The following is a 14,504-nucleotide window of genomic DNA, read 5'->3' as shown; positions in this document are numbered from 1 at the left end:
CTTCTACTACAAACCTAATTAACCACCCTGATTCTTGAAATTCAAATAAAGATACTTACTATAATAATTAAATTCTACTAGGTCTCTTCTTTGACACCTCCTATATCCTAATTTTATAGGGTACTCCCTGGGTTTTAATAACCTGCCTTTTAAAAATATATATAACTGAGAAATACTACACTTTTACCCTTCTGGAAGCAAAACCTAGATAAGTTTAGTTATTTTCTTTTTAAAAGATTTGTTTTTATTTTATTTATTTATAATTGAATAGAAATAGAGAGAAATTGCATTCCCTCCACTGGGAGGTAGTTTGACTTTTGACTATAATGGTAGAGTTTCTTTCATCTTTGAATACATATCATATTGTTGCAGCATATTAGAAAAACAGCAATCTGTAGCTTTAACAACTGACATATCTATTTTATAAGATGACTACATGCTAAGGACCTGAGAGTGGCCTCAGTTGGGTAAGGATGACCCTAAATCTATAGCTAACAAAATTAATGAGTAAATGAAGAAAGAGAAAGAGGAGGCGGAGAAGGAAAAGAAGGGGGAAAAGACAGGACTATATTAGTAACCAGAATAAGCTTGGAAAAGGATCCTAAGGCTATCTAAAAGTGCAGTCAAAACAATGATTTAAGCTTTGACACCCAGAGTAAAGGACCCAGTTGACCCTTACCTATACTCACAGAGATTGTGAAGCAACAAATAGTATCTAACATTCAAGCTACTAAATTTGAATAAATAAGGATGTTAATATATTCTCAGAGGTACCAACAATCTCCAAGACAATAATGAAGTTAATAACAATAATACCTAATTCTTAGAGATTAAGCAAACCAAAGCATGGGGAATTTGTTCTCACCCCCTCTACTCTAATTTCTTTAGTACACCAGAATACAGAAGATGAAAACACAGGCCAGAACACTGCTCAGCTGGGGCTTACAGTGTGCTTGAAAATAAACCTGAGACCTCAGAGCCTTAGGTATGAAAGTTATTTGCATAACCAATTGGTGCTCTTTTAACAACAGATTTAAAAGGGGGGGAATCCCAGTATTGGAATGCAGTATTTGAAGATTTTTTTTATGTCATTATCTTTTTTTAATGTCATTATCCAGTACCAGTCACTTCTGGGTGAGTTTTAGGGGTGTGGTGCTGTGCAATTTTAAAACGTAAACATGTTTGCCTAATTTCTGATCTATATTCACTTTGCACAGTAACATTTAATTGGGGGAAGAGCACTGAGATGGTTGTTTCCCATGGTTGTAGATTCATCATATTTCAGCTAAACAATGAATTGGGGTGGGGGTGGGGAGCATATTCAAAAATTTTAAACTATTCAGAAGTGAAAGCACATATACCAGAGTACACATGGGCTATGGGGGAAGGGGAGAGTGAGAGAATGAGACTTGCTTACATGTCAGAGCTTTGGCAGGCAAAATGCAAGGTCATTTCCACAATGGAGACTGACTTTTATAAACTTCAAGGCCTGGCTCTACTTCCTTTCTAAGCCACACTCACACCTATTTCAACATTTGGGTGTCTCATTTTTCCCCTCCTCTCTCCGACTTCCTTAAGGATTTCCCTCTTTTGTCAGTGAAAGGGAAACTTCAAGATTCCTGGTGACAAAGGTTTTGGGTCCAGGTGGACCAGGGTTCAGGGCCCTCTGGTCATCTTCCCCTAATATCTATGGATGCCTTAAGTAATTCCCCTCCTGCCACTCTTGTCACTGAAGTGATACACCACAGTGATTTGAATTCTGTTTAAATTATGAAATGATTACTATAATTAAGCTAATCAGCACAAATAAAACTACATCAAAACATGCTGTCTAGGTGCAAGGTGCAAGGTGGTGGTGCACCTGGTGAAACACACACATTGCATTGTGCAAGGACCCAGGTTTAAGGTCCACAGCTGCTGGCCTCAGTCCCGATCTGTGTGTGTGTGTGTGTGTGTGTGGGGGGGGAGCTTCCAGAACAGTTAAACAGTGTTACAGGACTCTCTCTCTCTCTCTCTCTCTCTCTCTCTCTCTCTGTCTCTCTTTCATTCTCCTTCTCCTCTTCCTCCTCTCAGTTTCTCTGTCTCTATCCTAAGTAAATAAATTGGTGAAAAAAGTCTGCTGTGTTATTGAAATCAGTTCATTTTATCCTCTGAATGCCAGGAAATAGCCCTTGAAAAGTTGGATAATAGATTCCACATTCTCTATCTTTAAAACCCTGAGCTTTTAATGCTTGAGGAAAAACTAATTTTATTGTGTTGTATTCAGATGATAATCTCCAAAAAATGCTAGTGAATGTGTTTATTCAAAACCCAGATAAATTGATAAATACTGAGTCCACTAGGCAAGAAGTTTTGAATGTGATGCAGCAACAATTTGACATCACTCTTGATAGTCCTGACTAATAAAGGAAGGAGGTATGTAATCATTCTTAGCTTTTTTGTTCTCAGATTAGAACAACAACTCAAAGGAAAATAGTTAATGTTATGCTTAGAGGTTAAATTCCTTTAGAAATTGAAGGATGGTCTTGAAATTTGGCTCAGACTTAGATGTTTTATTATTTTTTTAACTCTAAATATCAAATTTCCACAGAAACTGCCATATTTTTTTTTTCTACAGTGATACATTGTTGAAGTACTCTAATATGACAGGTAATGTAAATTCTCCCTCAAAGAGAAAGGAATTGGAAATATCTGTGAGTGGAAAAACTGGTTCTTGGACATAACTATCAAATGAATTCACCTAACCTTCCCCACCACACAAAATGTAAAATGTATCTAGGTGTTTAATACTGAGGAGATATGGAGTAGTGAAGTAGAGAATGAAGAATAAACTCATAGGTTCACCAATTTACATTTTAAAGATGCTAGATCAAGGGTGGGGTGTAGGCTTTCTGGCAGGGTGATCTCTAGGAGAAAGGTCATGGACCGGTTTTTTCTCACTTGCACAAGAGATGACACAAAGTAAAGACACCAGGGAGACCTGCAGCGTGCTCAGATCTCAGATCTCGTTTATTAGCAGGTGGGCAAAGGTTTATAGAAAACCAAACAAGGAACATTATTCAAATATGTCAGAAATTACAGGTTTCTTAAAGGTCAGCTTGCCCCTATGGTAGGGGGCTGGTATGACAAGAATTGATGCAGATACATAAAGGTCAAGATAATTAGTCTCCTGATGCAGGCATTTAATTACCCAAAGGCGTTTGAGGGGAGAATAGGGGTTGAACCAGTTAAGGCAAGATAGAGAGAAGATAAGTAATTTGATGCAAATTGAGGACATCAAAGGGCACTGCTAGGAGTGTGTGATAAGGTGTGTTCTCTGTGATCAGAAGGTGAGGTGAACTTTGAGTAAGTGAATCTTAAAGTATGTGGCCTGCAGTTAATGGAGAGAAGTATTGAGGTCTCTGTGGGCTTGAGAGACTAACAAGGCAAGCTTAGTCTGGGAGACTTTTTCCCTCTTGGCTCACCTCTATGGCAAGAGAGACTGACAACTGGGGTGTCTATCCAGACCACCATCCAAGGATGAGAGAGCTCCCCTATGCTCTACCAAGCTATCACATAGTCCCACAGTGGGGGAAGTAGCATAATTGTTATGCAAATAGACTCTTTTGCCTGAAGCTCCAGTGTTTTAGTTGAGCAGTAAGGACTATAATAACAGTAAGGACTATACTAACCAAGTCAAGTCAATCCCAGCTACAATTCAGATTACTCATGGGAAAGTTGTGATTGTTTTTGAGTGTCTAATGTTTTAGAGATGTCAGTTTTTGTCCTCTGAAAGGCAGATATCTGCCATACAACATGGAGTGTGATTATATGTATATGCACATTGCAAGAAAAACATGTGATAGGTGAAAAAGAGAGAACAGGGTTAGATAAAGTCTTTGGACTATAAATTAGACCAGAAACTCCTGATAGGAGAGAAGATAAAATGTTGTTTGATAAGAATGGCTTTCAACAGTAACATGGTTTTCCACAAAAAATCTTAACCAGGCCTGGTATCTATGATGACAAAGAAGCAATATCATTGCCAATATAATGCCATAAATCATTCCCAACTTATACACCACTCTGCACCACACTGTCCCACAATCTGTAGAACCTATAGACAAATATTCCCAGAAAGAACAACAAAGAAAATCATATGATGACAAAAAATAATAATAACCTAGAAGTCTACCTGTTTGAGACTGAACAAAATGTGCAATGTCATTCTGAAAAGAGATCAGCCTTTTATAGCTCACCACACTTGTGCTCTGTCCTACACTTATACTGCTCTGCTGGGAAGAGGGTAGAAAAAAGAATCAGGATGTTTTCTTATATGGAAATTAATTGAAAAATCAACCATCCAAAGAGCCACTGAGTTATGTGAAGATTAATTATTTCTGGAAGAATATCAGGCATTATGATTTCCTATTCTGTCTGCTCACAAATCCATCTCCACAATGATAAATCATAAATCACTCCTATCAGTCCGGAGATATAATGCTAGTGCTTCACATTTGTTTCTCACATTCTGTGTGTCAATGAGACTGATATAATATGAATGCACTGAGTATGGTGGGGTTAAGTATATATTTATATAAGAGCTACGCAATACTTTGAGGAATGTCATAGGCAAACACAAGAGCCAGAAATAATCATAAACACACTTAGAAAAAAAAAAAGTCAAATCCTTCCTGTCTGCATTTCTACCAGAGTAAATGTTTCTAATACTTTTTTTTCCCCTTTCTTTCTTCTTTATTGGGGAAATTAAAGGTTTATAGTCAAGAGCTGGGAGTATAGATCAACCTGCCAACACCCATGTTCAGTGAAGAAGCAATTGCAGAAGCCAGACCTTCCACCTTCTGCACCCCATAATGACCCTGGGTCCATGCTTCCAGACAGATAAAAACTAGGAAAGCTTCCAATGGAGGAGATGGGATACCGAACTCTGATGGTGGGAATTGTAATTGTATCCCTCTTATCCTATGGCCTTGTCAATATATTTTGTTTTATAAATTAATTAATAATAATAAAACAAGAAAAATATATAGTAGTTGGTACATATGTAGCAATTCTCAGTTTTCTATATAACAATTCAACCCCTCTTAGGTCCTCCTCTGTCATAATGTTCCAGGGACTGAACCCTCCTCCCAATGCCAGAGCCTTTTACTTTGGTGCAATACACTAATTCCAGTCCAAGTTCTGCTCTGTGTTTTGCCTTCTATTGTTATTTTATAACTTCTAACTACGAATGAAATCATCCCATATCCATCCTTCTCTTTCTGGCTTATCTCACTTAACATGATTCCTTCAAGATGAGGTGAAGAAGGCGAATTTCTAGTGACTGCAAAGATGTGTTAATATAGGCACTTCAGCCTTAAAATAATTTTAGCTGGGAGTTGGGCAGTAGTGCAGTGGGTTAAGCGCATGTGGCATAAAGCACAAACACCAGCATAAGGATCCTGGTTTGAGCCCCTGGCTTCCTACCTGCAGGGAAGTCGCTTCACAGGCGGTGAAGCAGGTCTGTAGGTGTCTATCTTTTTCTCCTCCTCTCTGTCTTCCCCTCCTCTCTCCATTTCTCTCTGTCCTATCTAACAATGATGATATCAATAACAGCAATAACTTCAACAACAATAAAAAGGCAACCAAAGGAAAAATAAATGTAAAAAAAAAATTAAATTAAAAAATAATAATCATTTTATCTTTATTATTGAAAAATGTGTATGTCTGTTGATTATTTGATTTTGAACTGTATATAAAATGTCCTTTTTGTTTTATTTTACTAGGAGAGATACAGAGAAAAAGATACAAAGAGAACAGGGGAGAGAGAGAGAGAAAGAACAGCATTACTCAGTTTGGCTTATGATGTTGCAGGATATTGAACCTTGGATTTTTGAGTCTCAAACATGAAAATATTTTTCACATAACTATTTGCTTCCCAGCCCAAAGCGTCTTTTTCATATCAATGCCATACATTTAGACTTGAGGGTACATATTTTTTAGTCATTGAATATCAGGATAAAAAAATCAAGTGAAAGACAAGATTAGTTTTATATAACATATACATATATATATAATTTATACTTATTTATATTTTATGTATTTATTGTCATAGAGGTTATCTCAGGGACTCCATCACTCTTGGTGTTTTTTTTTTCTTTTTTTTTGCTTTTGTTCTGATAAAGACAAAAAGAAACAGAGGAGAGAAAGGAGTAGAAACAAGCATAGAAAGATTGTACCTCTCTTATCCTATGGTTTAGTCAATGTTTTCTTTTTATAAATAAAAAAAAATTTAAAAATAACTGCAACACTGCTCTACAAGCCCCCTCTGCGAGTTTCGACCAAGGGCTTTAACTTGGGTTCTTACGAATGGTAATATGTGTATTCTATCAGGTATGCCACTGTCTAGCCTCTATGAAATGTATTTTATCTTTATTATTAAGTACAATACAAATGTCTAATAAGATGTCCTAGTTACAAATATTGTATCCATGCTGGTACTAATGATAAATGAAAAACATAAAAACAAAAGCAGTCCGGGAAGTGGTGCAGTGGATAAAGCATTGAACTCTCAAGCATGAGGTCATGAGTTCAATCCCTGGTTCTTTCTCTCTTTTTGTCCTCCTATCCATCCCATTAATAAATGAATTATATAAAAAAATAAATAACAACAAGGAAAAATATATAACACTGATTAAAAAAATCAAGCAAGATTTCAATATGTGTTTGAAAGTTATTAAAGTGATGTGGGTGGATAAATGGTTTAATTTCAATAAGGTTCAGATTCCTCATCTATGTAAGTTAAAAAAAACATATTTCTCATTTGCTATTTTTCAAATGAAATGTTTATCATTTTGCTTAAAAGCAAGTACTTAGTCATAAACAGTTGATACAGGAAAGCAGCGAAGAGGGGTGGTTATAATAAATGATTTTAATACAGATTATCTATGGCACTTATCAGTTGTGTGACCTAGGGAAAACTAACTAGTCTTGCTGAACATTTATATCTAATTCTGGAAAATGGGTTAATGATTGAGCCTATCATATATAGCTAATGAAAGTAAACAAGTTGGTATATGTACATGCTCTAGAGTAGTGCCAGACATACTAATCATTTATTAAGTGCTAGTTAGAATTGTTATTATTTTTATAACTGATATCACAAGAATTAAAATGGATTTCTCAGACCAGCAAATGTCAGCTCAGAAATTGTAGACTTTGAAAAAAACACCTCTACTTGAAGTTAAAATGTTATAAAGACTATCCCTAGAGAAGAAATGATTCCTAAATGAAAGTCAGCCACATCACCTTATCCATTGGGAAGTAGCACTGTGGATAAAGACTTGGACTCTCAGCATGAGGTCCTAAGTTTGATCCCTGGTAACTCATGAACTCATATGCCATGGCTGGTTCCCTTTCTTTCTTTCTTTCTTTCTTTCTTTCTTTCTTTCTTTCTTTCTTTCTCTTTCTTTCTTCCTTCCTTCCTTTTATATATATATTTTTTATTTATAAAATGGAATCGCTAACAAGACCATAAGATAAGAGGGGTACAATTCCCAGAGCCAGACCTCTGTATCCTAACCCTTCCCTTGATAGCTTTCCTATTCTTTAACCTTCTGGGAGTATGGACCCAGGATCATTTGGGATGCAGAAGGTGGAAGGTCTGGCTTCTCCACTGAACATGGGTGTTGATAGGTGAATCTATACTGCCAGCCTCTCTCTTTTTCTCTAGTGGGGCAGGGCTCTGGGTAAGCGGGGCCCTAGGACACATTGGTGGGGTCTTCAGTCCAGGGAAGCCTGGCCGGTATCCTGATGACATCTGGAACCTGGTGACTGAAAAGACATTTAACATACAAAGCCAAACAAATTGTTGAGCAATCATGGACCCAAAGCTTGGAATAGTGGAGAGGAAGTGTTAGGGGATACTCACTGCAAACTCTAGTGTACTTCTGCTTTCAGGTATATATTTTGCAGTAGTTTATGGATACGTGTGAACATATGCTCTCTCTCACAGAAACGGGTGTATATCTAGGTTTTGGGACTTTGTTAGAAAGTGAACCACCTGAGATGGAATTAGAGTATACTATGAAAGGAAAGGTCTCACTCGAGTAATGAAGCTGAAGGGTTGTCATTCCACACGTGAAGTCTCTGAACAAACTCTCAAGTGAAGCATGTTGAGGTGGCAATGGTTGTGTTGATTAGGTTGTGATAGGCAGATGCAATATTATTTGATATGGATTGGAGAGGCATACGGGAAAGTGGGCCCTATCCAAGGGTTCCAGGACTGGGGGAAGTAGAGGCTCTATAGTGGAGATGTGAGGTTCCTGCTGCCTTAGGGTTCAAAAAGACAATGGATAGTTAATGTTATCATCACATTATTTGGTAATTGGGTTAACTCTGAAAAGTCCTTTTGTTAGGGTTTGCTGTATAGTACCCAGTATCTTGTGTATAGCTGTGCTATTGGTTGCTTCTGATCTACTTGGTCTAGGCTTTTAAGAGAGTCTGAATATCAAATACACAGCCTATATATTAAAAGACTCAGTCTGTGTTTTAAAAAGACTTCGAGACATACAGTTAATTTTCCACCCCTCTCATATTAATTAACTAGTGATTTATATGACTACATTTTACTAGGAGTGTACATAAACACCATTCCCACCACCAAAGGACTGTGACCCATCCCTCCCACACACTCCCACCCCCCACTGGCCCAGGAAGATGCATGTCTACCCCTCACCACAGGGTTTTTACTATGGTGCCCTACTTACTATTTGGTCAGGTCCTGCTTTTAGTTTCCCTTTCAGATCTTCTTAGTCAACTTCTGTTGATGAGTGGGATCATCGCATAATCATCTTTATCTTTCTGACTTAGCTCACTTAACATAATTCCTTCTAGCTCTGTCCAAGATGGGTCAGAGACGGTGGGTTCATTGTTCTTGATAGCTGCATAGTATTCCATTGTGTATATATACCACAGCTTTCTCAGCCACTCATCTGTTGTTGGGCACCTGGGTTGCTTCCAGGTTTTAGCTATTATGAATTGTGCTGCTATGAACATAGGAGTACACACCTCTTTTTGGTTGGGTGTTATGGAGTGTTTGGGGTATAATCCCAGGAGAGGAATTACTGAATCATATGGAAGGTCCATGTCTAGCCTTCTGAGAGTTTTGCAGACTGCTCTCCACAGAGGTTGTACCAATTTACATTCCCACCAGCAATGTATAAGGGTTCCTCTGTCCCCACAACCTCTCCAGCATTTGTTGCTGCTGTCCTTTTTGATGTATGCCATTCTTACAGGAGTGAGGTGGTATCTCAGTGTTGTCTTAATTTGCATTTCTCTGACAATCAGTGACCTAGAGCAGTTTTTCATATGTTTGTTAGCCTTTTGGATCTCCTCTGAGGTGAATGTTTTGTTCATATCCTCTGCCCATTTTTGGATGGGGTCATTTGCTTTTTTGGTGCTAAGTTTGCTGAGCTCTTTATACATTTTGGTGATTAGTTTCTTGTCTGTTGTATGGCATGTGAAGATCTTCTCCCATTCTGTGAGGGGTCTCTTTGTTTGTTTAATAGTTTCTTTGGATGTGCAGAAGTTTTTAAATTTGATGTAGTCCCATTGGTTTGTTTCTGCTTTTGTCTTTCTTGCAATTGGGTTTGATTCATCAAAGATGTCCTTGAGGTGTAGGTGGGAAAGTGTTTTACCAATGTTTTCCTCTAAGTATTTGATTGTTTCTGGTCTGATATCCAGGTTTTGATTCATTTGGAGTTGATTTTATTTCTGGTGAGATAAAGTGATTCAATGCCATTCTTCTGCATGTTACAACCCAGTTTTCCCAGCACCATTTATTGAAGAGAGCCTCCTTCTTCCATTTAATGCTTTGGGCCCCCTTATCAAAGATTAGATGTCCATAGGTGTGGGGATTTATTTCTGGGCTTTCAATTCTGTTCCACTGGTCTGTGTGCCTATTTTTGTTCCAGTACCATGCTGTTTTGATGATGATGGCTTTATAATATAGTTTAAGGTCTGGGAGTGTGATGCCTCCATTTCTGTTTCTTTTCCTCAAGATGGTTTTGGCAATTCTAGGTGTTTTCACGTTCCAGATAAATGATTGTAGTTTTTGTTCTATTCTCTTTAAGAAGCTTGGTGGAACTTTGATGGGTATTGCATTAAATTTGTATATGGCTCTGGGGAGAATATTCATTTTGATGATATTTATTCTTCCAATCCATGAGCATGGGATATCTTTCCATTTCTTGGTATCAGTTTCTATTTCCTTGAGTAGCAACTCATAGTTTTCAGTATACAAGTCTTTCACTTCTTCGGTCAACTTTATTCCTAGGTATTTGATTGATTTTGCTGAAACAGTAAATGTGAGTGATATCTGGATGTCTTCTTCTTCAGATTTAGTGTTTGCATAAAGAAATGCCACTGATTTTTGTACATTGATTTTGTAGCCTGATAGCTTGCTATATTACCTAATAACTTCCAGTAGTTTTCTGCTGATTTTTTTAGGTTTTTCTATGTATACTATCATATCATCTGCAAATAGTGAGAGCTTGACTTCTTCCCTTCTAATCTGTATTCCTTTGATTCATTTCTCTTGCCTGATTGCTATGGCAAGAACTTCCAATACTATGTGGAAGAGTCATGGTGACAGTGGACAGCCCTGCCTATTCCCCGATCTGAGGGGGAATGTTTTCAGCTTCTGTCCATTGAGTATGATGTTGGCTGTAGGTTTGCTATATATAGACTCCACTATCTTAAGGAATTTCCCATCTATTCCCATTTTTTGTAGAGTTTTGAACATGAATGGGTGTTGGATTTTGTCAAAGGCTTTCTCTGCATCTATTGAGATAATCATGTGGTTTTTGGCTTTGTTTTTATTGATGTGGTGAATGACATTGATTGACTTATGGATGTTGAACCAGCCTTGCATTCCTGGGATGAATCCCACATTAAAAGCCACAACTCCTCTCTTAAAATATTTCCAGTGCTATTGCTCACTGCAGGGGATCCAAATATAACACGCAGAGTTTGCTTAATCTACAGTTCTCTTGTCTTCCCTGGAATTCTACTTTGAGGCTGAAACAACCATAGAACATTTTCAGGAGGGGATGGCTATCAGTTTGTAGCATGTCATTTATCTATGGAATTTGCCATTTTAAATTTAAATTTCCTAATTTTTTAGCCCACACCATGATATTTGATAGCAAAAGTAATGTCTGCATGAAATATATAGTGATTCTTAATGAAAAAAGCCACGTAATTTGACAGAGCATAGCCACTATTTCGGCAAAGAACATAAGTTTCCAATTTCTTGGAGTAATCTATACTGCATGATTTTGGCTTTATAGGCTGTTGAAAAGATGGTAAGCTTTATTCACTTTTTTAATTGTATGGCAGTGACCACTTTATGGAAAATATATGCCATTTCTGCTTTTACTGAAGCATGCTAGATCCATGAACACTTTTATTTGTATTAACTCATGTGCACATGAGCAAGGCTGGCTTGTACTCCACTAGAAATGACGAGCAAGTAATAGTCTTTTGTGACAGTCAGGTGATTTATCATGTAGTAGTGATAATTATTAATAGTGGGAATACCAAAAGAATCAATTTCCAAAATTAAATTCTCTTGAATTAAAACTCAAGTCAATAGATCATAAAAAAGGATTTAAGTTGGGGATTGAGAGAATTTTGCAGACACCTACCAAGTTGAAATGAGAAATTTTATCCATGTGTCAACAACTATACTATAATTCACTAATCCCTCAATAAAGTGATACCACACACACACACACACACACACACACACACACACACACAATTTCTCCAGTTTGAAAAAAATCTGTGACACATTAAATTATTCTGTGCTCTGGAGGAAAATATTCTAGACACTGATTTTTAAAAAATTTTATTATCTTTATTTATTTATTAGATAGAGACCATCAGAAATAGAGAGGAAGGGGGAGAAAGAGAGGGAAAGAGACAGAAAAACATCTGCAACCCTGATTCACCACTTGCAAAGCTTTCCCCCTGCAGGTGGGGACTGGGGGCTTCAAACCCGGATCCTTGTGCATTACAACATGTTCGCTCAACCAGGTGTGCTATCACCTGGCCCCGACACTGATTTATTTTTATCTCTCAGACTTCTTACTCTTCAGTTTATTGCCCCTGCTTATTTTTTCCCCAATAAACAGAATTAGGAGTAAAAGTATCATTTCTGTTGTAGTCAGAATTATAAAATGTTCCTTGAAATACCCACCCACTTATGTACACATTGTATATAATCACCACTCCTTGACTTAAGGGTGGATTTGTAAATTATATGGGGTATTCATCCCCTTGGCGATAATATATTTTAAAGTTGACAGGCTAGTAATTTCCATGATTGTTTTGCATAATATAGGATTCTAATGAAGACTGTATTTTGGGAATATTTTCCTATTGGCTTTGAAATAAGCATCTGCAGTCAAGAAACCATTTGACTTTGACAAACCTTCATGCAAGACAGACTGAAAGAACGCAAATATTTCAATCTGATGCCATAGAATTTTCCAAAACCTGGTGAACCTGGTCCTCATCTACGTTTACAACGTCATCAACCCTTGGATACAACATAGAGAAAGTGAGAAAATTGTAAAGACCATAAAATTGTAAGATTAAGAGACAGAGTCAGAAAGGGAGAATTCAGGGCAGGGTGAAACTTGGACTGGGGATGGGATAATGCACCAAAGCAAGAAACTCTGGGCAGGTTAGGGACCTGTTTTATAGACACCCAAGAAGAGGAGCTAGGAAATAGAGCCTATGTGTAGACACTTGTTCTTTAAAGCATTAACCTCCAAAAAAGGTGTGGGAGTGTTAAGATAACTAACAAAACTAATGGTCATAGTTTTAAGCTTCTAATTTATAAAAGTTTGTTACATAGCAATAGAATATTCAAGGAAGGTGGTGTTTAGACACAGGCTCATTTCCCAGAAAAGTAGGTTATCCTCTCTTATTAGTATCAACACATCACATTCTCAGAAGTGTTTTGATTTGAAAAAGTAGTATGTTAAAGACATCAAAATGAAGAACATTCTTGCCTACAAGTGATATTCTAAATCTATTTTATTATAATACATGTTGTAACTCATATTAATCAAAATTGTGAATTATTTTATTTAACAGTTTCATGATATACACACATTTTATCGAGTATAACACTTAACAGTAGTGGATTTTACTTACTAGAGGATTCAATTTATTGATAGGGCAAAGTTTGGAAAAATCTTAAGAAGTGGTATAGGCAATATTCTTTGGAACATAGAAATTGTATTAATCCCATGAAAACACATAAACTGAAATTAGAAGGGATTGTTTTAGACATGTTGAACTGTGATTTTCAGAAGATAGACAAAGATGATGCTGGACAACCAACCTTAAACCACATCCATCATAAACTTGCTGCCAATCACACTCTTACCTGGGGTTGGTTGTGGAGAGCTTGGTTTTCATAGTTACTACTATAGTAACCACAAAATAAAATCTCAGTATCATAACCCAGTCACTAACCCCAATCAGTTGTCTTTGATTGAACAGTTTTTTTTTTAAATTTTCCCTTTTGTTGCCCTTGTTGTTTTTCATTGTTGTTGTAGTTATTATTGTTGTTGTTATTGATGTCCTCGTTGTTGGATAGGACAGGGAGAAATGGAGAGAGGAGAGAAGACAGAGAGGGGGAGAGAAAGATAGACACCTGCAGACCTGCTTCACTGCCCTTGAAGCAACTCCCCTGCAGGTGGGCAGCTGGAAGCCTAACCGGGATCCTTAAGCCCATCCCTGCAGTTTGTGCCAAGTGCGCTTAACCCGCTGCGCTACCGCCTGACCCCCAAAACAGTTTTATGTATACATATTTCCTCTCCAGGAGCCCCAGTGGCACAATTGGTTAGTGTGTGCGGTACTTTTACATATTTACTCTCCAAATAAGCCTTGACATGAGAGGGAAAGATAAGGAAGACATGTAGTTCTGTTGAACCAGAAGGCAAAGTAGACTCTAGGAATAGAGCAAAGATTGAAGACACTCTAAACTAGAAAGGGTGAAAAAAAAGTGCACATAAGCACAACTCATTTTAGAAATCAGTGGTCAAGGAGTCGGGCGTAGCACAGCGGATTAAGATTACATGCACAAAGTGCAAGAACCAGTGTAAGGATCCCGGTTCGAGCCCCGGCTCCCCACTTGCAGGGGAGCCGCTTCACAGGCAGTGAAGCAGGTCTGCAAGTGTCTCCCTTTCTCTCCCCCTCTGTCTTCCTTTCCTCTCTCCATTTCTCTCTGTCCTATCCAACAACAATGACAGAAATAACAATAACGATAAACAACAAGGGCAACAAAAAGGAAAAGAAATAAATATAAAAAAATCAGTGGTCAATGAGTATCTATTGATTAGTATGGGAGGTAAACTCTTTTCAGCCACAAGGTTCCAGATGTTAACATGATGCCAACAAGACCTCCCTGGACAGACTACCCCACCAATATGTCCTGGAGCTCTGTT

The sequence above is a fragment of the Erinaceus europaeus genome, chromosome 14 (assembly GCF_950295315.1).
Source record: "Erinaceus europaeus chromosome 14, mEriEur2.1, whole genome shotgun sequence".
NCBI classification, from domain to species: Eukaryota; Metazoa; Chordata; class Mammalia; order Eulipotyphla; family Erinaceidae; genus Erinaceus; species Erinaceus europaeus.
The sequence above is the reverse complement of the archived record's forward strand: the minus strand, read 5'-3'. Positions refer to the sequence as shown.